The sequence below is a fragment of the Trachemys scripta genome, chromosome 13 (genome assembly GCF_013100865.1).
Source record: "Trachemys scripta elegans isolate TJP31775 chromosome 13, CAS_Tse_1.0, whole genome shotgun sequence".
NCBI classification, from domain to species: domain Eukaryota; kingdom Metazoa; phylum Chordata; order Testudines; family Emydidae; genus Trachemys; species Trachemys scripta.
Genome location: NC_048310.1, coordinates 41,193,568 through 41,213,798, shown reverse-complemented (window position 1 = coordinate 41,213,798; position 20,231 = coordinate 41,193,568). Strand labels below are relative to the sequence as shown.

At 52.9% G+C, this 20,231-nt stretch overlaps 1 protein-coding gene across 8 annotated transcripts in view; it reads left to right on the top strand.

Moving 5' to 3' along the window:
- The first annotated feature begins 4,873 nt into the window (after window positions 1-4,873).
- The window catches only part of IL34 (interleukin 34), a 34,945-nt gene continuing 19,587 nt past the window's right edge, over window positions 4,874-20,231 (top strand). For 2 of the 8 annotated variants that reach the window (XM_034788762.1, XM_034788760.1), the window contains exon 1: window positions 4,874-5,148. The gene's annotated coding sequence lies outside the window, so the exon portion shown is untranslated. Of the gene's footprint in view, window positions 5,149-5,282; window positions 5,575-5,761; window positions 5,946-13,908; window positions 14,220-20,231 lie in introns of those variants that run through there. The other 6 variants (XM_034788759.1, XM_034788758.1, XM_034788763.1 and 3 more) reach the window with 4 other exon arrangements.

Genomic DNA, 20,231 nt, shown 5'->3' with positions numbered 1-20,231 from the left:
CATACAGCGTGCAACGTCACACCAGGTACAACCAGGCCCTTTGCTAACGCAGCACTAAATGATGCATTTCTCACCTGTTGAAGAAGGAAAGACGCACCAGGCGGGTAGGATTTGACGAGGTTGGTTTAAAGCAAGACCAGATCAGGAGAGTCCATGTTCGTTTGCAATTTCACTCCCCTCCCTGATGCGGCAGCCGCAGGGACGCACTGAAGGAGTTAATTCAGAGCCGCACTGACATGGCATTCCTTTCCTCCTTAAGCAAGAGCTGGGAGAGAGCTGAGTGGGTGGCAGTGATGAGCTGTGACTGAAAAGGCCCAGGACAGACAGACAGGAGGGCTCCACCCAAACCGCCAGCCCTTGGGGTAGCGTTCCCCAAGCTGTAGAAGAGCGGCTGTTGTTGCCATTGGCTCAGAACACCTTGCTGTGGGTGCTGCCCCATGGAGAGTTCCCCACAGGCTGCCTTGGGCCACAGCCCAGGGCTGGAGGGGAAATGTCAAAGGGGAGACGCTGACCAGGGGAAATCTCTCGCCAAGCTGAGCCCAGCTGTGGACTTTCCCAAGTGAGGTCAGCTGAAGATTCATCCCAGGAGAGGCCACTGCTGCCGAGCTGGGGAGAAGTTACAGGAGAGGCAGGGAGGTCCTGGGCCTATCACTGCCCTTTTCTCAACAGGGAGCCAAGGGGGCTTGTTTGGAACCTGCACGATATTAGTTTAGCCTGTATTATTTGCATAAAAAGCTCTCCCCCCCCCCCAGCTGATGGCCAATAAGAGCTGTTTCCCCAGTTAACAACCTCTCCCTCCCCCTGCCCTCCCTCACTCAGAAAAATCCCTCCCATTCCACTTTCTTCTGCTCAAAGATCAGCTTATATATGTTGCATCAGTGTGAGGGGCTGGTCTGCAACAGAGGGTGTTACGTCCTGCCCAATAGGAAAGGCCCATCAACACCAGGCGGACTATAGTGTAGGGTTACCATTCGTCCGGATTCCCCCGGACATGTCCGGCTTTTTGAGCTAAAAATAGCGTCCGGGGGGAATTTGTAAATATCCGGACTTCCCCCCCGCAGAGCGCGCGCGGCTAACAGGGCAGTCGGCCGGATGGTGCCACTTACATGGGGCTCCGACAGCCAGAGAGAGCCCCTCCTCCGCTTCCCCTGCAGCAGAGATCACTCCCTCCCTCCTTCCCTCCCTGCATTCGCAGATCGCCTCCGGCAGTCTGGAGCTCCTCCTCCCCTGCTCCCCAGCGTGCCGGGACGGGCGGCTCCGGCTGTTCCTGAGCAAGTTCACAGAGACGTTAGGCGAAGGCCAACAACAAGGGGGCCAGGGGGTCAGAGAAGGGGCAGGGAGGTTTTGGATGGGGCAGTCAAGGGGGGGGGTCGGGAGTTCGGGGGGGGCTTTCTGGTGGGGGTGGATAAGGTTTTGGGTAGTCAGGGTACGGGTAGGGTCCTGGGGGGGAGTTGGGGAGGGTCTTAGGAGGGGGCAGTTAGGGGACAAGGAACAGGGAGGCTTAGGTAGGGGGTGGGGTTCTGGAGAGCAGTTAGGAACAGGGGTCCCAGGAGGGGCAGTCAGGGGACAAGGAGCAGGGGGAGTGGGGGGTTGGGAGTTCTGGGGGGGGCTGTCAGGGGGCAGGAGTGGGGAGAGGGATCGGAGCAGTCAGGGGACAGGGAGCAGACGGGTTTAGATGGGTCGGGAGTTCGGTGGGGGGGGCTGTCAGGAGGTGGGGAGTGGTTGGATGGGGCGTGGGAGTCCCAGAGGTCTGTCTGGGGATGGGGGTGTGGATAAGGGTTGGGGCAGTCAGGGTACAGGTAGGGGGTAGGGTCCTAGGGGGCCAGTTAGGATGGGGGGAGGGGGCAGTCAGGGGACAAGAGGCAGGGAGGCTTAGGTAGGGGATGGAGTCCTGGGGGGCAGTTAGGGACAGGGGTCCCAGGAGGGGGCAGTCAGGGGACAAGGAGCGGGGGGAGGGTTGGGGGTTCGGGGGGGGGGGGGGGGGGGAGGGACAGGGGCGGGGCTAGGGCAGGACAGGGGTGGGGCTAGGGTGGGGCTCCTCCCATCCTCTTTTTTGCTTGCTGAAATATGGTAACCCTACTATAGTGGGACGATAAAGAGGACAAAAGTTGTTGATTGCTATGCCCTGTCCCCCCCCACCCCCCACTCTGGTAAAGATGAGTCATGTAAGTGGATTCCTCCTGGGGGAGAAAGGGGATAAAAATGCCTCACCGAAAGGAACTGGATTTCTATGCTGCTTGGACTCTGAGAGGCAAGGTTTACTAGGCATAAGTTTGTTTTCAGTTTAAACCAATTTTTACAAAAAAATTCCTGGGTTCTACAAAAAGTATTATTCATTTTTTTCTGATTTTCACCCTACTTTTGTATCATTCACATATACCAAAAATAACTTGTTTTATTAGGAAAATACAATACATGGCATGAGATATATGTATTATGATAATACATGAGTCCGTGGGTCTATGCAAAGCTGCCTGGTGAAGTAAGGCTCTGTATTAGTCTAGAAGAGACACACAATAAACAAACAGGCAAGCTCGGAAGTGCGTGCGCATCTGAACGTACTGATGAATCTCACGCCCACATTTCAAGCTGTTAGCAGATAATGGGTTAAAGATTTGACCCACTAAAATGGGAAGGAAACAAAATCTGTATCAGAATCCGTTTCAGAACACAAGGAAGCATTCGAAAGTTGGGGGGAAAACAGGAGAAAAGGATGAAGAGTGTATGCGCTGCAACTGGTGTGGCCCAATTATTAAATGTAAATATTTATAGGCTAATAGTTCTAACTCTACACCAGTAAACTGTTTATTCAGAGGAAAAGTTTCTGTTGGGGATTAGAGAGATGGTTTTCTTAAACTCAGACGTGGCGGCATGTGTTTTGAGTTCTGTTTTAGTATTGCAGCAAAACACATTGATGAACAGAATTCAAAGCATTAAATCTACCTAATACTTTTTCTTCCTGTCTTTCCGTCCACCAAAATAAACCCCAATATTTACCCACTACAAATATTAATCGTTTTTTTGCACTAATTTTCACCTGTTTTTGTTGTGGTGGTAAGAAACACGGATAAATTCCTGGGAAAAATTAAATCAAATAAAAACTGAAAACGAAGAGCCTTAGACATAAGCAAGAGATCCTCGGTGCTTAGCCTGGGTTAGCCCTAAAGCTCATATAGACCTTATGATAGAAGCTTCTATTGCTTTTTGAAACGTAGGATTGGAACTCATTTGTGTGTCTCGAGGTTACCAGCTTTAACCTTGGAAATAACTCTTATTTCCTTGTCCTATTCAATAAACCTTTATATAACTTCTTATAGGATTGGCCAAAAGCCTTATCTTTGGTGTGAGATCAAAGGTGCAACTGACCGGTCCTTTGGGACTGGGAGAAGCCTGAATATTGCTGTGATTCTTGGCAGAAGAGCCCATCCATCACAGAGATACACTCACCTGGGTGGCAAGACAGATCGGAGTACGCCAGGGGACCGACTGGCTGACTCCGTGGTATGGCTGACAGTGCCTGAGGCGTTTCGAACTCACAACCAATGGAGGGTTTGTGCCGGTTCTTACCAGCCTGCCCTGTGGTGGGTACTCATGTGCTCTTGAGTTACTGCAGGCAGTTTGACAAGGCCAGGGCATGGGCTGCAATTAAGTTGGGGTGGGGGCAGGCGGATTAAACAGCATGGTCTCTCCTTCCTGTGGCTACCTCTGCTCTGTGAGCTCTCCATGGACTGGCTATGGAGGCTGCAGTGGGTGCAGAGCACAGCTGCCCGTCTGCTCTCCATTAGGGCCCAGAGGCGAGGGAATCAGTAACAGTCCATGGTGGTGAGCTTGTAAAATGGCAGGGTCAGTGTGGGTTCCTGCTGGTGATCGTCCATGGAGCCTGTCCCAGGCTGGCTGGCCCTAGTAAATGAAGCAAGGCCGGGGCCCCTGTGCCAGAACAGGTGCTCGGAGTTATAAAGGATCAGGGACTGGTGAGGGAGAGACTGGATGTGTCAGAGCAGCCTGGGAGAGTCAGCCAGGAAAAGGGGCAGGTGCCGGTGCCAGCTGCCGGGGAGCCTGGAGAGGGTCCCTGTGGCAGCTGCAGAGAGCCCTGTGCAGGCCCCCCCTGGAAAGAGAGAGGAATTAGCTGGAAGCCAGTGGTCGGACTAGCCTGCTCACTTTCGAGAGCCAGTGGTGGGGTGGAAGGCTGAAAAGGGCTGAGGGGAGTGGCTGGCCAGCTCCCAGAGCCAGGGCCGAGAGGGCTGAAGGCTTGAGAAGAAACAAGATGATGAGAGACAGTGGGGCTGATTTGTTGATGGACCATGGGGACTTGTCCCTTTTGTTATGGTTTATGTACATGGGTCTTTTATAACAAATGAACCCCACCAGGGCTATATTTATACCAGGGAAGACTGGTTGAACTATTGCTGGGGACACTGTAGGAGGGAAACTGAGGCAGGTGTGACTCTCCTGACGTGGCCTGCTGCAGGAGGAGGCTCTAGGCCGGGCTGCCGTGAAAGAGCCCTTAATCACTGGGGCCGGAGCAGCCACCTCTGCTCCTCTTCCCCTTCTCCCCCCAAGAATGAGTCAGGTCATCTTTGCTGGCCAGCCTGAGTGGAGTCAGGGTTGCTGGATCCTAAAGGGCAAAGGATGAGAGGGAGAGAAATGGAAAAAGCCAGGGCTTGGCCAGGAATCTGTGCCCAATCTGTGGGATCCCAGGGCCCCAGCACGGGGAGTGGATTCCAGTCCCTGGCCCTAGGATGTGATCTGTGATTCAGCGTCCACCACCCCAGCCCCCCGAGGGCCAGCTGTGAGCTCAGCTCAGCGTTGCCGGCGTGCGGTGCGGTGCGGTGCTTTACACGTGGCTATTGCGGGGCACAGCGAGCGCGGCCCCACCTCCCTTAGGGGATCCGCATGGCCGGCCCGGCCGCTCTCGCCCACGGATCTGCGAGGCGGGCTTGGGGCCCAGCTGTTCCCGGTAGCAAGAAACTTTCAACAGACAGAAATTCCCGCCGTGACCTTGTTCCTGCTCAAGTCAAGCGGAGTTTCCCCCTGGGGTTAACTGGATGCAGGACGGAGGATTGAATCTTTGCACGAGTGCGGGGCTGCAGGACTCTGCCCCCGGGCGAAGGGCCCGTTTCCAGGCTGGACAGGGAGGCCCGGGGGCAGGTGCATTTTCAGTCGCTCGGGGTTAATACAGGGGAGACAAACGCGCGCGTCCAGCCCCTGGTCCGAGCGGCCGCAAGGGGCAGCGCCGGGGGCCCTTTGCCTTTGCGCGACGCGCGGTGCGGAGCATTCAGGGGCTGGGCGAAGGGCCCCGCGGCCGCTCCCAGCGAGTGCGCGTCGCCCAAGCCGCGTGCAGCCAGTGCCGGGGGGCGCGTGGAGCGAGCGAGGAGAAAGTCCCTGATTTCCCGGAATCCACGTGCTCCTGCCAGCCAGCTGCAGGCGCGTGCTCCCCCCCACGCCCCCCCGGTGCGCGAGCCCAGCCCCCGGCGGTGGGAGCGGGACTGGCCGCCGCAGACCGTCCCGAGGTCCCTTCCTGCGCGAGGCGGCCGCCGCGAGACCCCCCGGCCCGAGCCCGAGGCGGCCGCGCAGGTAACCGGGGGCTGCAGGAGCGGCTCGCTGGGGGGCAGTTGCACCTGGCGGGTTTAGCAGCGTGAACAAGTTGGGAAGTGGGGGCGGGGTACCCCGGAGGGGGGCAGGGAAGGGCGGTGCATGGGGCCCTGCCAGCCGGGGGGCGGGGTGGGGGGTGTGCGCTCCGCTGAAGTGCGACACTCCCGTGCATGCTCCAGCTCTGACCGCTGCTCCCTGGCGTCTCCCCGCCTGCACCTTCGCCTTGTCCGGCCACTTTAGGGTCCCGATCCTGCGCCCCCGGAGCGGCCGGGCTGAATGCTGCGCCCCCCGCCCCGGGCGAGCCAGTGTGGCCCCCAGAGCAGGGTCTGCGCCGTTGGGGGGGCGCCAGGAAGGTAGGATGGCGGAGGAGCCCGGGCTGGTGCACACGCAGCCAGAAGTGCAGGGAATGGGGCTGTATTGACACGCACTGGAAAACCCCTTGGCTTGAAGTCTTTAGACAGTGCCTTAGAGCAGTGGGGTTCAAACTTTGCTTCTGGCGGCCCAGTTGAAGAAAATTGTTAATGCCTACGACCCAACGGAGCTGGGGCTGAGGGGTTTGGGGTGTGGAAGGGGCTCAGGGCTGGGGCAGGGGGGTGGGGTGCGGGGTTGCAGGGTGGGGCTGGGAATGAGGGGTTCAGGATGTGGGGTGGGGCTGGGAGTGAGGGGTTCAGGATGTGAGAGGGGGCTCTGGGCTGGGGCAGGGGGTTGGGGTGTGGGGTTGCAGGGTGGAGCTGGGAATGAGGGGTTCAGGATGTGGGAGGGGGCTCTGGGCTGGGGCAGGGGGTTGGGGTGTGGGAGGGGGTCAGGTCTTCGGGCTGGGGGTGCAGGCTCTGGGGTGTGGCTGGGGATGAGGGGTTTGGGTGCAGGAAGGGGCTCTGGGTTTGGGGGAGCTCAGGGCTGGGGCAGGGGGTTGGGGTTCAGGCTTACCTCGGGCAGCTCCCGGTCAGTGGTGCAGCAGGGGTGCTAAGGCAGGCTTCTTGCCTGTCCTGGCACCATGGACCATGCTGCGCCCCAGAAGTGGCCAGCAGCAGGTCCAGCTCCTAGACGGAGGTACGCAAGTGGCTCTGCGCCGCTCTCGCCATTCCCCCCAGAATCAGACCTGTTGCTGGCTGCTTCCGGGGCGCAGCGTGGAGTCAGAACAGGCAGGGACTAGCCTGCCTCAGCTGGGCAGCACCGCCGGGACTTTTAATGGCCCGGTCAGCAATGCTGAGCAGAGCCGCCGCGACCCAGTGCTGGGTTGCGACCCACAGTTTGAAAACAACTGCCTTAAAGTGAGTGCTTGGACTGTGTGCACAGAGGAACTGCTGCATTGCAAAGCTTAGATGCCATCCCACTGTGACTTGGGCAGCTCTGCACCTTGGCGTCTACCCTGTCACTCGCTGTGACAGACGGAGGGTCATGTTCCCCCTCCGAGGCCAGGTGGCTAATGCGGCTGGTGCTCTTGTGGACAAATGCAGAACTTTGCAAAAACAAGCCCCCCTCCCCCAGGTGTATTTGGGTGACGCGGCCGGGGGCTCTGCTGGGAAGGATTAAAAATAGCATGAAAAAGAGATTTAAAACTGAACCTTTTCCAGGAACTTTTCATAATAGAGCAGATTGGCGGATTTGGAGACTAACTCTGAGTCCCGTATCCAGCCTTCAACCCGAAACTTTTCCATCTGCATCTGTTCCCCTCCCCTTCCCACTGTCTGAATCCCACCCTGATCCTCAATTAGCAAATGGATTGAGAAGTCCCCCGCCCCGCTGACTGCCCAGTATGCGTGGCTGTGGTGAGGTTGGCGGCAGGTGTGTCGGAGCTCCCAGCTGGTGGCAGACATGAGCATGGATGGAATTATTAGTCATTATCATGACACATGCCCCAAAAGCACCTCTCATCAAAAATGTTCCGGTGTCTTTTAGCAGTGCATCTGTCAGCACTGCATGAAAAATCAGTTTTGGACAAACTGTGGCTGTATAAACCACGTGTAATTTCAATATTAGTATTGGCCTTTGCACACCTGGCCCATTCATCCATACCAACAGCCTCTTCTGCTTGTGTTTGTCTCTGCATCCACCCACAGCAGCATGCTTGAGTGGAGCAGCGCTTTGCCTCCTGGGAACGTGCCTCAGGATAGTCCAGTGGCTGGGATGCTTGCCAGGGACTTGGATTCAATAATCTATTCTGTCACAGACTTCTTGTATAGCCAGCCATGGTCCAGACATCCCTTGGGAACAACTAGGAGAGGGTGTAGGGGTGCATAGGGCTTATAGGGATCCACTGGGTCTGACGTCTACATAACAGTGTGCGGAAGGGTGGCACGTGAGGTCTCTACCAACCTCCAGGTACACACTTGTTGTCTTAATCATTGCAAGAGGGATGTCTGGATGGTCTGTAAGGAGTTAAGTATCTATACTGAAAACTATGCTCTTAAGGTATGTGAGTTAAGACAGGTCGCCTGGAGGTAATTGGCAGGTTCTGTTCAGGCAGGGGGCAGGAGACGCTTATCTCCCTGGCTGACCATTATGATGTGTGGCTTACAATGTAAAGCTTGTTGCATACGGAGCCAGCAGCTTTATTGCAAAGTCGACAAGAGATCACAAAATCTACAGGAAGGAGCACGCCATAGCCAGGTGGCCTGGTTCAGGCTAAGATCAAAGAATTAGTCTGTGTCAGGAGAATGCAGAAAGACCCCCGGGATCCTTCACCAAGGAGAAAAGCTTCCAGCAGATGGTTGAAGCTGGTCTGGTTAACACTGGGAGAAAGACTTAGGGTGGGAGAACCTTTATGAGGCAGGACGTGTCTTGGCAGTTAAGTCTAGGTGCTAGAAGGTGTATTATGATTTGGCATTATCAGAAACAACTGGTTATGTCTACTTTCTACCTACTTGCTAGTACTTGAATTGTTACGTAAACTTGTTCTGGTTTTCACGATTAGCTAATCGAAGCGGTGTGTATTTGGCGACGCTGGGATCTCAGGGGTCAGCTGCGGTTACTGTTCTTTGGGGACCAGGTAATTCTGACAGTCCAGTGGAGCAGGGGCTGGATGCTCAGAGGGGGCGGGGTTTGGGCCTGCTTATCGCTACCCTCCAGAGGGACAGTGGAGCTAGTGTGGGCCGAGAGGGGAGGGCTTGTGCTGCCCATGGTTGGCAGAGCCAGGGAGCCAAGCCGTGGCAGGCACAGACAAGGTTTCCTCATGGTAAGGTGCTGCACAGCTCTGGGTACTTCGGCCACTTTGTCTGTCTGTCTGCTGCAGGTCCCTTCTGTAACCTACGGGAGAATTGCCCTCCCCCCAGGGGTGCCTGAAGGTAAACACACTGATGCTGGAGAGGTGCTCAGTGTGACGTTGTGCAGTCGATAGGATTTTATAAAAAATATGCTAATGAGTGAATATAATGTAACTGGAATATGCTTCATGCAAAAGGTCTCTTGTAAAGCTTATAATCTACTGAGTGTCGTCATCCTGTCTGTATAAATGTACCACTCTTGTATCTGAAACTAGAAATCTGAAATAGAACTCTGAGGGCCTATTGTAATTATGCGAAGTGTGGGCCATTAATGATGGGTTTGGACTCTTGATGACTCCCATTAACCAGGACAATTGACTGTGGATGGCTCTGTTTGCAGCAGGCTGGGAGGAATGAAGGCTTGGGGTCCTACAGTGACATGTGATCATGTCATCTGAACTGGAATCCATCTTTAGCCTGGTGCTTTTCCAGGGGTGTGGGGTGGGGTGGAAACCCCGAGGGACAAAGGGTTCCTTATGCAAAAGATCTATAAATGGGTGGAACAGAATAAAGAGGAGGAGCCATCATGAGGAATCCCCTAGCTACCACCTGAGCTGGAACAAGGGCTGTACCAGGGGAAAGGATTGTGCCCAGACTAGGAAGGTGTCCAGTTTGAGAAAAGAAACTTATTGAAACATCTCTAAGGGTGAGATTTTACCTGTAATCAGTTGTATTACTGTATTAGGTCTAGATTTGCATGTTTTATTTTATTTTACTTGGTAAGTCACTTTGTTCTGTCTGTCACTACTTGGAACTACTTAAATCCTACTTTCTGTACTTAATAGAATCACTTTTTACTTATTAATTAACTTATTAGTACCTGGGTGGGCAAACAGCTGTGCATATGTTTCTATCAATGTTATAGAGGGTGAACAATTTATGAGTTTATCCTGTATAAGCTTTATAGGGCAAAATGGATTTATTTGGGTTTAGACCCCATTGGGTGTTGGGCATCTGAGTGTTAAAGACAAGAACACTTCTGTAAACTGCTTTCAGGTTAAGTCTGCAGCTTTGGGGTAAGTAATTCAGACCCTGGGTCTGTGTTGGAGCAGACGGGTGTGTCTGGCTCAGCAAGACAGGGTGCTGGGGTCCCGAGCTGGCAGGGGTAGTCTTGGCACATCAGATGGCAGCTCCCAAGGGGAGTTCTGTGATCCAACCCATCACACTCAGGTACTACAGGAACAAGGGCAAGCGGAGCACCACAGTGAGGGAGAGCCTGTCACAACTGCTGTACCCAGGGTAGAGAGAGAGAGAACCAGGGCATCCCAAAGCCCCCAGGTCCTGTGCACTGCGGGGCGATGTGGGGAGCTTCTTGCCAACGTACCAGGGCTCCCCTCTGCGCCAGCTCTGTGTATTACAAGTAAGGGCAATGGCAGCTTAGACCAGCTTGCGGCAGGGTGGACAAATGGCTCCGGGCCGGCTGCTCGAGGGGCGCAGCCAGGTTTTCAGGAGGGCTCAGCCCGATGCTGCAGCCGAGGTGCTGAAAGGTCTTCAGAGGCCTAACTCCCATTGATTTCAATAGGTGCCATGAAGGAGCCAGGAAATTGGGCTTGTAAAGCAGAGAGAGAGAGAGCGTGTGCGCGTGCGTGCTACTAGTGACATAATTTAGCACAGGTTTCAGAGTAGCAGCCATGTTAGTCTGTATCCGCAAAAAGAACAGGAGTACTTGTGGCACCTTAGAGACTAACACATTTATTAGAGCATAAGCTTTCGTGGGCTACAGCCCACTTCTTCGGATGCATATAGAATGGAACATATATTGAGGAGATCTATATACACACATACAGAGAGCATAAACAGGTGGGAGTTGTCTTACCAACTCTGAGAGGCCAATTAAATAAGAGGGAAAAAAACTTTTAGCACCTCAGTTCACTGGTACAAATGCAGCCAAGGCTGTTTGCTAAATTTATTGCAGCTTGGTTAGGATTTTATCACAGGCTTTTTTTTTTTTTTTTGCGCCCTATGAACCCACTCCATTGCTGTGCCAATCCTTCTCACCCCCGACACACACTGTGCCCACACAGCAGGAGCTGGAATTTCCTCATGCTGATACCCTGGTGGTAAATGTTTAACCCAGATTACTTCCCTTCCTTGCCCCGTGTTATCTGTGCCGAGATTTGCTCTGTCCGTTGAGTGCAGGAGCGTGGTGTACGCTATTGTTCGTGGCTAGGGTTGTTGTTTTACTTTCCCAGGGCTGGTACAGACAATCAATACGCTAATCTAGCTCCCTGATTCAGTGACCATTATTGCTAGAATATTTGAGGGCGAAAGTGGAACTTGGCAGACTGGTTAACAAAGAGGAGATCACAATATGAGCTCGAGGAGGGGGCCAGGGCTTAGAGACTTGACTAGCACGGCTCCTTGTTTAGCCTTGGCGATTTTGAGCTCTTCGTACTCTCAACAGGGCAGTGAGTTAGCAGTGCAGAGAGCCGTTAGAGATGCAAACACGTTGGGTGCCAGGAGCTGCCTCCAGCCTTGATGAAATACCAGTGCAGAGCAATATGTCAGCGATGGGAGTTACGCAGCAGGGAGGAGGAACGCAGACATTACAGGGGGGTGGGGGAATGGTTCTTCATTGAATTGACCCTGCTTGTACACTCCTGGGAGTTGCTTTACCTGCTGGCATGTCAGTCCCACCGTCTGAGAGGCTCTTGCACCTGGTACTGACGGGTAAAATCCGTCACCTTACCCATTAATCCAGCTCTTTGCAGCTAGATTAAAGGCCGAGGCCTGGAAAGGCTCCCTGATCCTAGCCCATAATCCTGGCCCTTGTCTTTTCCAGGCCGTGGTTTGCTGGAGGACACTGTCTGTCATGCACACCTTGAGCTGTTGCTAGATGCCGCAGCGGTAGGAAGCTGGGGGTCATCATGGTTATTTCAGTCTGCCCCAGGGGATCTCCCTGGGTTTTGCTCAGCGGGTGGGGGAGCGCGCCAGTTTGGGGCTGTCTGGGAAGGTGTTTCATTTGGGAGCGAGGTTCCCTATGCGACGGCAGCTTGGCAATCGGTGTGGGTCACGGGCGCTCTCCTGCCAGATGTTGCAGCCAAATCACTTCTGTCTTCAGAGGCTGGAGGAGGCGGCGCGGCTCCGAGTGCTGCTGTCATGCACAGAATAAATACGAATGAATTCATCTCCCTGCTCTGAAGGGGAACTGGAGCCCTGCTCCAGCCAACCCCCTGCCCCCAGGTCAAAGGGTGCCCGCCCTGAGGGCAGTTGCTGAGCATGGCGTGAAACCGGCAGAAGGTAGCCTGGAATCCTCTCCCTAGGGCCTCTGCTGGCCTCCATCACCTGAGCTCTGCTGAAATCAACAGAGCCATCTGGCTCCTTCCAGGGCAGGGCTGGAGCGAATCCTTCAGCTCAGACTTGCCTACCAAAGCTCCCAGGTTCGCGCAGCTGGAAACACCTTTAATCCGTTTGACCGTGTGACTGGCCAGGGCCGGTCCCCAGAGGGCCGAGTCTGGGGCTGAAGTTTGATGCTGATTGTTCAGTGTCGTTTTGCCCAAGAGAAGACCTGCTCCCGGTTTAAAGCCAGTTCTGCAGCTTGGAGTTTGTGTCTGTGTTGGGGTCACCAGCCGGTGCCCTGAGAGAGAGGAGGAGGGGCAGGGGAACGGAGCACAGGCAGCTCTGCCGGTGGAGAGGAGAGGGGAGGGCCGCCTTACTGGGCACTCAGCTTTCTGAGCTAACGCTGGACGCAGAGTGCGGGCCTCGTGCTGGTGAGGGCTTGTGGCCGCATGTGGTGCTGTCGCCACCAGGGGGCGCTGCTCCCTGGAGTGACCTCCACCTGGGTTTCGAGGTTCAGCAGAACCTCTGAGTTCCGGACACCTCGGGAATGGAGGTTGTTTGTAACTCTGAACAAGATGCTATGGACTTCAGCCATGGGTGCTTTGGTGCTGCAAGGGGGGGGGGTCAGGGCTTCTGACCCTCAGGGTGGGGTGGGAGGCTTGGGGCTCTCCATGGCTCTGGTCCTGGCTTTCAGCTGGCGGGGGGGGGGAGAGAGCGCACTGGGGCTCAGGACTTTAGCTACAGGGGAAATGTTGGCACTGAAACCGGCACACTTTCCCCCCCCCCCCCCCCCCCCCCCCCCAAGCCCCAAGCCCCCCCGGGGCAAAGGTCCTGAGCACTCCCTCCTCCCCTCCGTAGCTGAAGCCCCACAGCCCTGAGGCCACCCGCTGGGCCCTGGAGTTTTTATAGTATATTGGAGGAAGGCCTCAGAAAGAAAAAGATTGAGATCCTGCAGCACAAGATTTGGGTGGAGTCGTTTTGTTCTGTTTTCTGTCTCTGCTGCTGTCTGGTTACTTCCAGTTCCACATGGTGTCTGGTTGACCAATCAGTCCGTAACTCTAATGTTGGTATCTTTGAGGTTCTACTGTAATGTATTAATGATGCTGACGACCGCGGACGGGTTTATAGCAGGGACCCCTTGTGCTTCGTGATTCCGTGGTGGCGGGTTGTGCTGTGGGATCCACCCTGTGCTCCACCTCCCCAGGCCTGATCTACCCCCAGGCTTGTACTGAGTTAGTGGAGAGTATGTTTGAGCCCAGCTGACGCCGGGGAGCAGCTCCCTTCCCCTAACTGGAGCAAAGGCCCAGATCACACCCTGGCCAGAGCATCCTTGGCTTTGAAGCCGATTGAGTCAAGCGGGTGCCATGGTGGTGCGGAGACAAGGCCCGAGGGAAGGATCTTGATGCGCAGTTACAGAAACAAGCAACGCCTGCAGCTGCTTCCCCGGTGGCGCCTGCTGCCTACTTGATTCCACAATGCAGCGGTGGCTGTAACTGCTGCACTGTGGAATCAAGGCGCGTGCACAGACCACTGTCTCGTCAGAACTTGAATGGAGGGTCGGTCTGCCCCCACATCCCAGCGAGGCCGTCTCCTCTACCCCTTGTTGCAGGAGCCAGTGATGGGATTGGGGTAGATCGGTGCTGGGTGTGGGGGGAGTGGTGAAATCAAGTCCCCTCCCAAAAATGCAGCTTCCTTTGTCCCGGCCCAGTGAGAGGAGGGGAGAGCAGAGATGCGCCCCTCTCTCGCCAGGTGGAAAAGCCTCACGTGCCCCTCGTGTGCCAAAAACTCACGCAGCCTCCTGTGCCCCCGGGTGCCAAGCCCTGCCTGTCTCGAGCCCCAGATTCCTCCCTGATCATGGCCACAGCACAGGGATGTGGAGCCAGCTCCAGCATCTGCAGTGCCTGGAAACCTTGGGGGCAGCTGGGAACAGCCTGAGTTGCAGAGCTAGCACAGGTGCTACAGGACAGGTTGTCTTCGTCTCTTCCTGACCAGCGCAGGCTGGCAGTGTGGCCTTGTGACTGTGCTGTGACTCAGGAGACCTGCCTTCTATTCCTGCCTCTGTACTGGCCCGTTGGGTGACCTTGGGTGAGTCATGTCCCTGTGCCTCAGTTTCCCCACCTGTGCAGTAGGGATAATGATACTGACCTCCTTTCTATAGCGCTCCTGAGCTCTGCAGATGAGATGCACTAGATACGAGCTAAGGATTATTATTCATTTCAGTAGAAAGATCCGGATCTGCACCGTTTGAAATCAGGTAGCTGGGTCTACCCAGAGCGAACCATCCAGACTGCTCTCCCCAAGCCAGACAGCTCAGCCCGCAGTAGCTGTGAGGCTCTTGCTGGGTTTGAGTTTTATTAGTGGAAATCACACGTAAAGGCAATTATAAGAAAGTTACGGGCGGTAAAACGCAGCCACAGCTGTGACTGGCACCAGCCTGGCTGTAGTGCGTGAGAGTGTTTAAAGTTTACCAGACCATTTGATTCCTCCTGGGATTGTCCCCAAGGGGCAGCTTCTCTTGACTGGCCTGGGAAGACAATTTGTGTCCAAGCAGGGACCCTTAATCCAGAGCTGTGGCTGGCCACTCTGGTTGTTTGACTGCCAGGAAGTTATTGACAGTGCCTCTGTGATTGTTACGATGCTCTGGGTTCAGGCACCGTGGCGCTAGGTGCTGTCTCTACACAGAGCAAGGAGATGGCTCTTGCCCTGCAGAGGGGGACAATGACCTGCAGGCAGGACGTAAGAGCATGTCTTCGCCGCAGCGTCAGCTCAAGCTGTAACTCAGTGGAGCTCCTGCCCTGACTCGCGTCCCCACACGAATGTCTCTCGGTCCAGTAAGGGGTGCTTTAAACTTGAGCAAGCCAGCCTGGCGGGGGAGGGTCGAAGCTGGAGTGCTGCTGATGCCGGCGGGGCTAACACCCTCTGGCTAACCGGAGAGGGCAGATCCCCTCCAGTGGGGCCAGCCCCTTAGGCCACTCCGCCAGCCGGCCGGGCTACGTTCAGGTTCGTTAGAAACACTCTTTCCCCAGGTGTTGATAAAAGAGTTCCCCACCGACTCCAGCCAAGCCTCTGCTGTGCTTTGGCTGAGAGTAAATCTGCTTTTCTGCAGTTCCCCAGGCAGGGAGAACCACAGATTAACCTTTTCCTCCCAGCCCCCCCTCCCCAGGCATTCTCAGCACAGTCGCGCTTGGCTTCGCTCCCGCCACCAGCCCCATCAAAGGCAATGGAGCTGCTCGTGTTTAAAGTTCAGCGTGTGGCTAAGAGTTTGCAGGATCAGGGCAGGGGCTTGATCCAAAGCTCAGTGAAGTCCGTGAATGGATCAACCCTAAATCACTGGAGCCCCGTCAGCAAAGTATCGAGGCATGCGCCTACCTGTCCGCACGTGACTGACCCCATGGAGTTCCCTGGGGCTCGTCTCTGTGCATAACACTAGGCACAAAACCAAAACCCAACACCCCCCGCCCCTGCCCCCAAAAAAGCTGCAGGAGTGAAAAGAAATGCAGGCAGAAGTCCAGTAGCAGCGTGGGGGCTATCCACTTTATTGCACTGAATGCAGCATATACGATTACCTGCCTTGTGGGTGGGTGCATTCGGTGCATGCGTGTGCATTTGGTGCAAGGAGCTCCTGGCCCTCAGAGACCACGTACAGGCTCTGGAGACCAGAGTGGCTGAACTGGGGGAGCTAAGGGAGACACAGAGGTACACAGATGAGACTTTCTGGGACACAGTGGAGTGATCCAATCCCCAGGCTGACAGCCTCTGTGCTGTTGAGAAGGATGAAAGTCTCAGGAAAGGAGAACATCCAACTGGAGCAGAGGGAATGAACCCACAGTTGGGACCCTCCCTCCAGATGATGATGTGGTATCCTCTCGCACTTAGGCTACCCCTCTGCAGGAGGGAACTCCAGTTATTAGGAAAAGACAGGTAATAGTAATGGGGGGTTTGATCATTAGAAACATAGATAGCTGGGTTTGCGATGACCGGGAGAACCACATGGTGAATTGCCTGCTGGGTGTGAAGGTTGCAGATCTGTCGAGACAACTAGACAGGCTTATGTGCAGTGGTGGGGTACCAGTGACACAGGGAAAGGTAGGAGAGAGGTCCTGGAGGCCAAATTTCGGCTGTTATGTCATAGATTACAGTCCAGGACCTTCATGGCAACATTCTCTGAAATGCTTCCCGTTCCACACGCAGGGCTAATTAGACAGGCAGAACTGCAGGGTCTCAATGCGTGGATGAGACAATGGTGTAGGGAGCATAGGCGCCAACTCCGTGGGTGCTCTGGGGCTGGAGCACCCACGGGGAAAAATTGGTGGGTGCTCTGCACCCACCGGCAGCTCCCTGCCCTCCCTCCCCAACTCACCTCTGCTCCGCCTCCTCCCCTAAGCGCTCCACTTCTCCCCTGGGAGGGAGCGGGGAGGAGAGGGAACACGGCACGCTCGGGGAAGAGGCGGGGCTGGGGATTTGGGGAAGGGGTCCAATAGGGACAGGGAGGCGGTGGAGTTGGGGCGGGGCAGGGGCAGGAGGGGGTAGGGCAGGGGTAGCGGCGGGGCCAAACACCCACCGGCGCCTGGAAAAGTTGGCACCTATGGTAGGGAGGAGGGGCTTATTAGGAACTGGAGAACCTTTTGGGAAAGGGGGAGCCTATACAGGAAGGATGGAAGAGCATGTGGTTTGGACAGAGACATCCCTTAAGGGAGGGTCTGGTTCTCTATATCCTAGTAAGGAGAAGAGGATGGAAGATGATAAAGTGCAGGTAGGATCTGATGAGAAACAGTCAAATGAAAAAGATTCCCATTCAATTACCTCACATAATGGCAGCTAAAAAGTGACAAATTTTACAAGTGCTTATATACAAAAGCTAGAGTCTAAATACTAAGATGGGTGAATTTGAATGCCTGGTATTAAATGAGGATATTGATATAATAGGCATCACAGAAACTTGGTGGAATGAGGATAATCAATGGGACACTGGAATACCAGAGTACAGTATATATATAGGAAGGACAGATCAGAAGGTCCTGCTGGTGGGGGAGTGGCACTATATGTGAAAGAACGCGTAGAGTCAAATGTAGTAAAAATCTTAAATGAACCAAACTGTTCCATAGAATCTCTATGGATAATAATTCCATGCTTGAATAATAAGAATATAGCAGTAGGGATATATTCCCGACCACCTGACCAGGATGGTGATTTTGACTGTGAGATGCCTTGGGAGATTAGAGAGACTATAAAGATAGAAAACTCAGTAATAATGGGGGATTTCAGCTATCCCCATTTTGACTGGGTACGTGTCACCTCAGGATGGGATGCAGAGATAAAGTTTCTTGACAACATAATGTCTTTCTTGGAGCAGCTAGTCCTGGAACCCTCAAGGGGAAAGGCAATTCTAGATTTAGTCCGAAGTGGTGCACACAGTCTGGTCCAAGAGATGAAGATAGCTGAACTGCTCAGTAATAGCGATCAGAATAGAATTAAATTTAACATCCCTGCAGTGGGGGGGGATACACCAAAGAAGCCCACCACAGTAGCACTTAATTTCACATTGGGAAACTCCACAAAAATTAGGATGCTGGTTAAACAGAAATTAAAAGGTACAGTCTCAAAAGTGAAATGCCTGCAAGTTACATGGAAACTTTAAAAAAAACACCACAATAGAGGCTCAGATTAAATGTTTACCCCAAATTAAAAAACATAGAGAACCAATAAAGTGCCACTGTGGCTAAACAACAAAGTAAAAGTAGCGATTAGAGGCAAAAAGGCGTCCTTTAAAAATTGGAAGTTAAATCCTACTGAGGAAAATAGAAAGGAGCATAAAATCTGGCAAATGAAGTATAATTAGGCAGGGCAAAAAAGAATTTGAAGAGCAACTAGCCAAAGACTCAAAAACCCACACCAAAAATTTAAGTACTTCAGAAGCAGGAAACCTGCTAAACAATCAGTGGGTCCACTGGATGGTTGATGTGCTAAAGGAGCACTCAAGGATGATAAGTCTATTGTGGAGAAACTAAATTAATTCTTTGAATGAAGTCTTCACTGCAGAGGATGTGAGGGAGATTCCTACACCTGAGCCATTCTTTTTAGGTGACAAATCTGAGGAACTGTCCCAGACTGAGGTGTCGGTAGAGGAGGTTTTGGAATAAATTGATAAATTAAACGTAATAAGTCACCAGGACCAGATGGGATTCACCCAAGCGTTCTGAAGGAATTCTCATATGAAATTGCAGAACTACTAACTGTGGTACATACCTATCATTTTAAATCAGCTTTTGTACCAGAGGATACAGGATAGCTAATGTGATGCAATTAAAAAAAAAAAAGGCTCCAGAGGTGATCCTGGCAATTACAGGCCAGTAAGCATAACTTCAGTACCAGGCAAATTGGTTGAAACTGTTGCCGGCACAGAGTGCCCGAGGACAGCAACAGCGGGGTTCGTTGCCCGGTGTGCTTCACGCCAATAAACACACCAGGGTGGAGAAGCAAACAAAGTTTATTTGAGATCTCAAAACAGTGCAAGGAGACTGGCACATCTCAGACAAGCAGTTTTCCCTTTTTATTCTTTTTTTTTTCCTTCCCTACCTTCCCCCCTTCCTCCCCCTTCCTCCCTCTGCAGTAGTTACATTTAAGCAAGTAGCAAGCAATTACATTTAAGCAGTTAAGTCATCTTGGCGGCTATAAGTCCAGCTTGTTAATAGCTCCTTTAAACCATTATCTCGTCCTTTTTCCCTTTGATTTATTATCTCCCCTTCAGCCAGAAACATGCAGGCCTCATTATTACCGCTTGGCACTGGTATGCAGCCTGTTGCACCCGATAACTGGCTGTTACACATTCCAATTTCTGCATCTGGCTTTTGAGGTCAATTAGAGTTTAAATATGGAAGAACTTTGGTTCATTTAGGCCTAGTGCAGGAAGGCTTCATCGACACTCGTGGTCTTCCACCCTCCCAAGTTATCTAGGGTTATGCCTAATGACACCAACAAAACTATAATAAAGAACAGACTTATCAGACACATAGATGAACATGATTTGTTGGGGAAGAGTCAATACGGCTTTTGTAAAGGGAAAACATGCCTCACCAATCTACTAGAATTCTTTGAGGAGATCAACAAACATGTGGACAAGGGTGACATAGTGTACTTGGACTTTCAGAAAGCCTTTGAAAAAGCCTGTTAGGGGGCTTATTCCTTCACCCTCTCACTTCCCTGGTCCTTCTCGAATGAACAGAGAGGAACAACACCTGAAGTCCGAATGTGCAAACAATTCGATGTTTATTGGGCTGAACTTCCAGCAAGCATGATTCCTGTTTCCTTCCTCAGTGACCCCCTTCCCAGCTCTGACACCACAGAGCCATCCCTGTTCCCATTTCCCCCCTTAGCAAAACATGATTCCAATTCCCCCACCCCCAGTCTCTATTCCCATTCCCCCCCCTACTTCCTGATTGACTGCAGACTATATACTAAAACTTGAGTTCTGCTTAGCTATACCGTAACCAATCATTTTACTGAAATTTAACTAACCAATCCTAACATACTGTAAGATGGTTATTTAACCAATTATATCCCATCACCTTAATTGGTTTACACCCAACAAAATTAATTATACAGCAGACAGAAACAATCCCAGAACCAGACAGAGGTTATACAGACAAACAATAAGGAAGTGGAGACTACAGTGATGGAACAATACAGAAATGAGGATTTCACATCCCAGCTATTGATAAGTGAGTTCTTGCCAGACAGGATGCTATCAAACTAAGTTTCCTTTTACATCTTCTAGGCTCTTCCCTTTCTATGGAGGTGACAGGAATATCAGGACAGGATTGTATTCCTAACAGCCCAATAGCACCTTATTTCAGTGTGACTAGTTTGGAATGTGAGGATGTGACTGTACACTACCCAGTTTATGGCTGCCTCTGCTGCTTAACCGAAGGCCTTAGCCTAAGAACCAGGCCTCAGACTGTCACAGTAAGAGAAGTCCCTTACGCAGACAGACAGTGATTTTGATTCTCTCTTTTATACCTCTATAACTAGCTAAGTGATAAGAATACACCTAAATTCTTATAGGCCTTTACAGACAGGCCTGAATATCTATATCCTAAC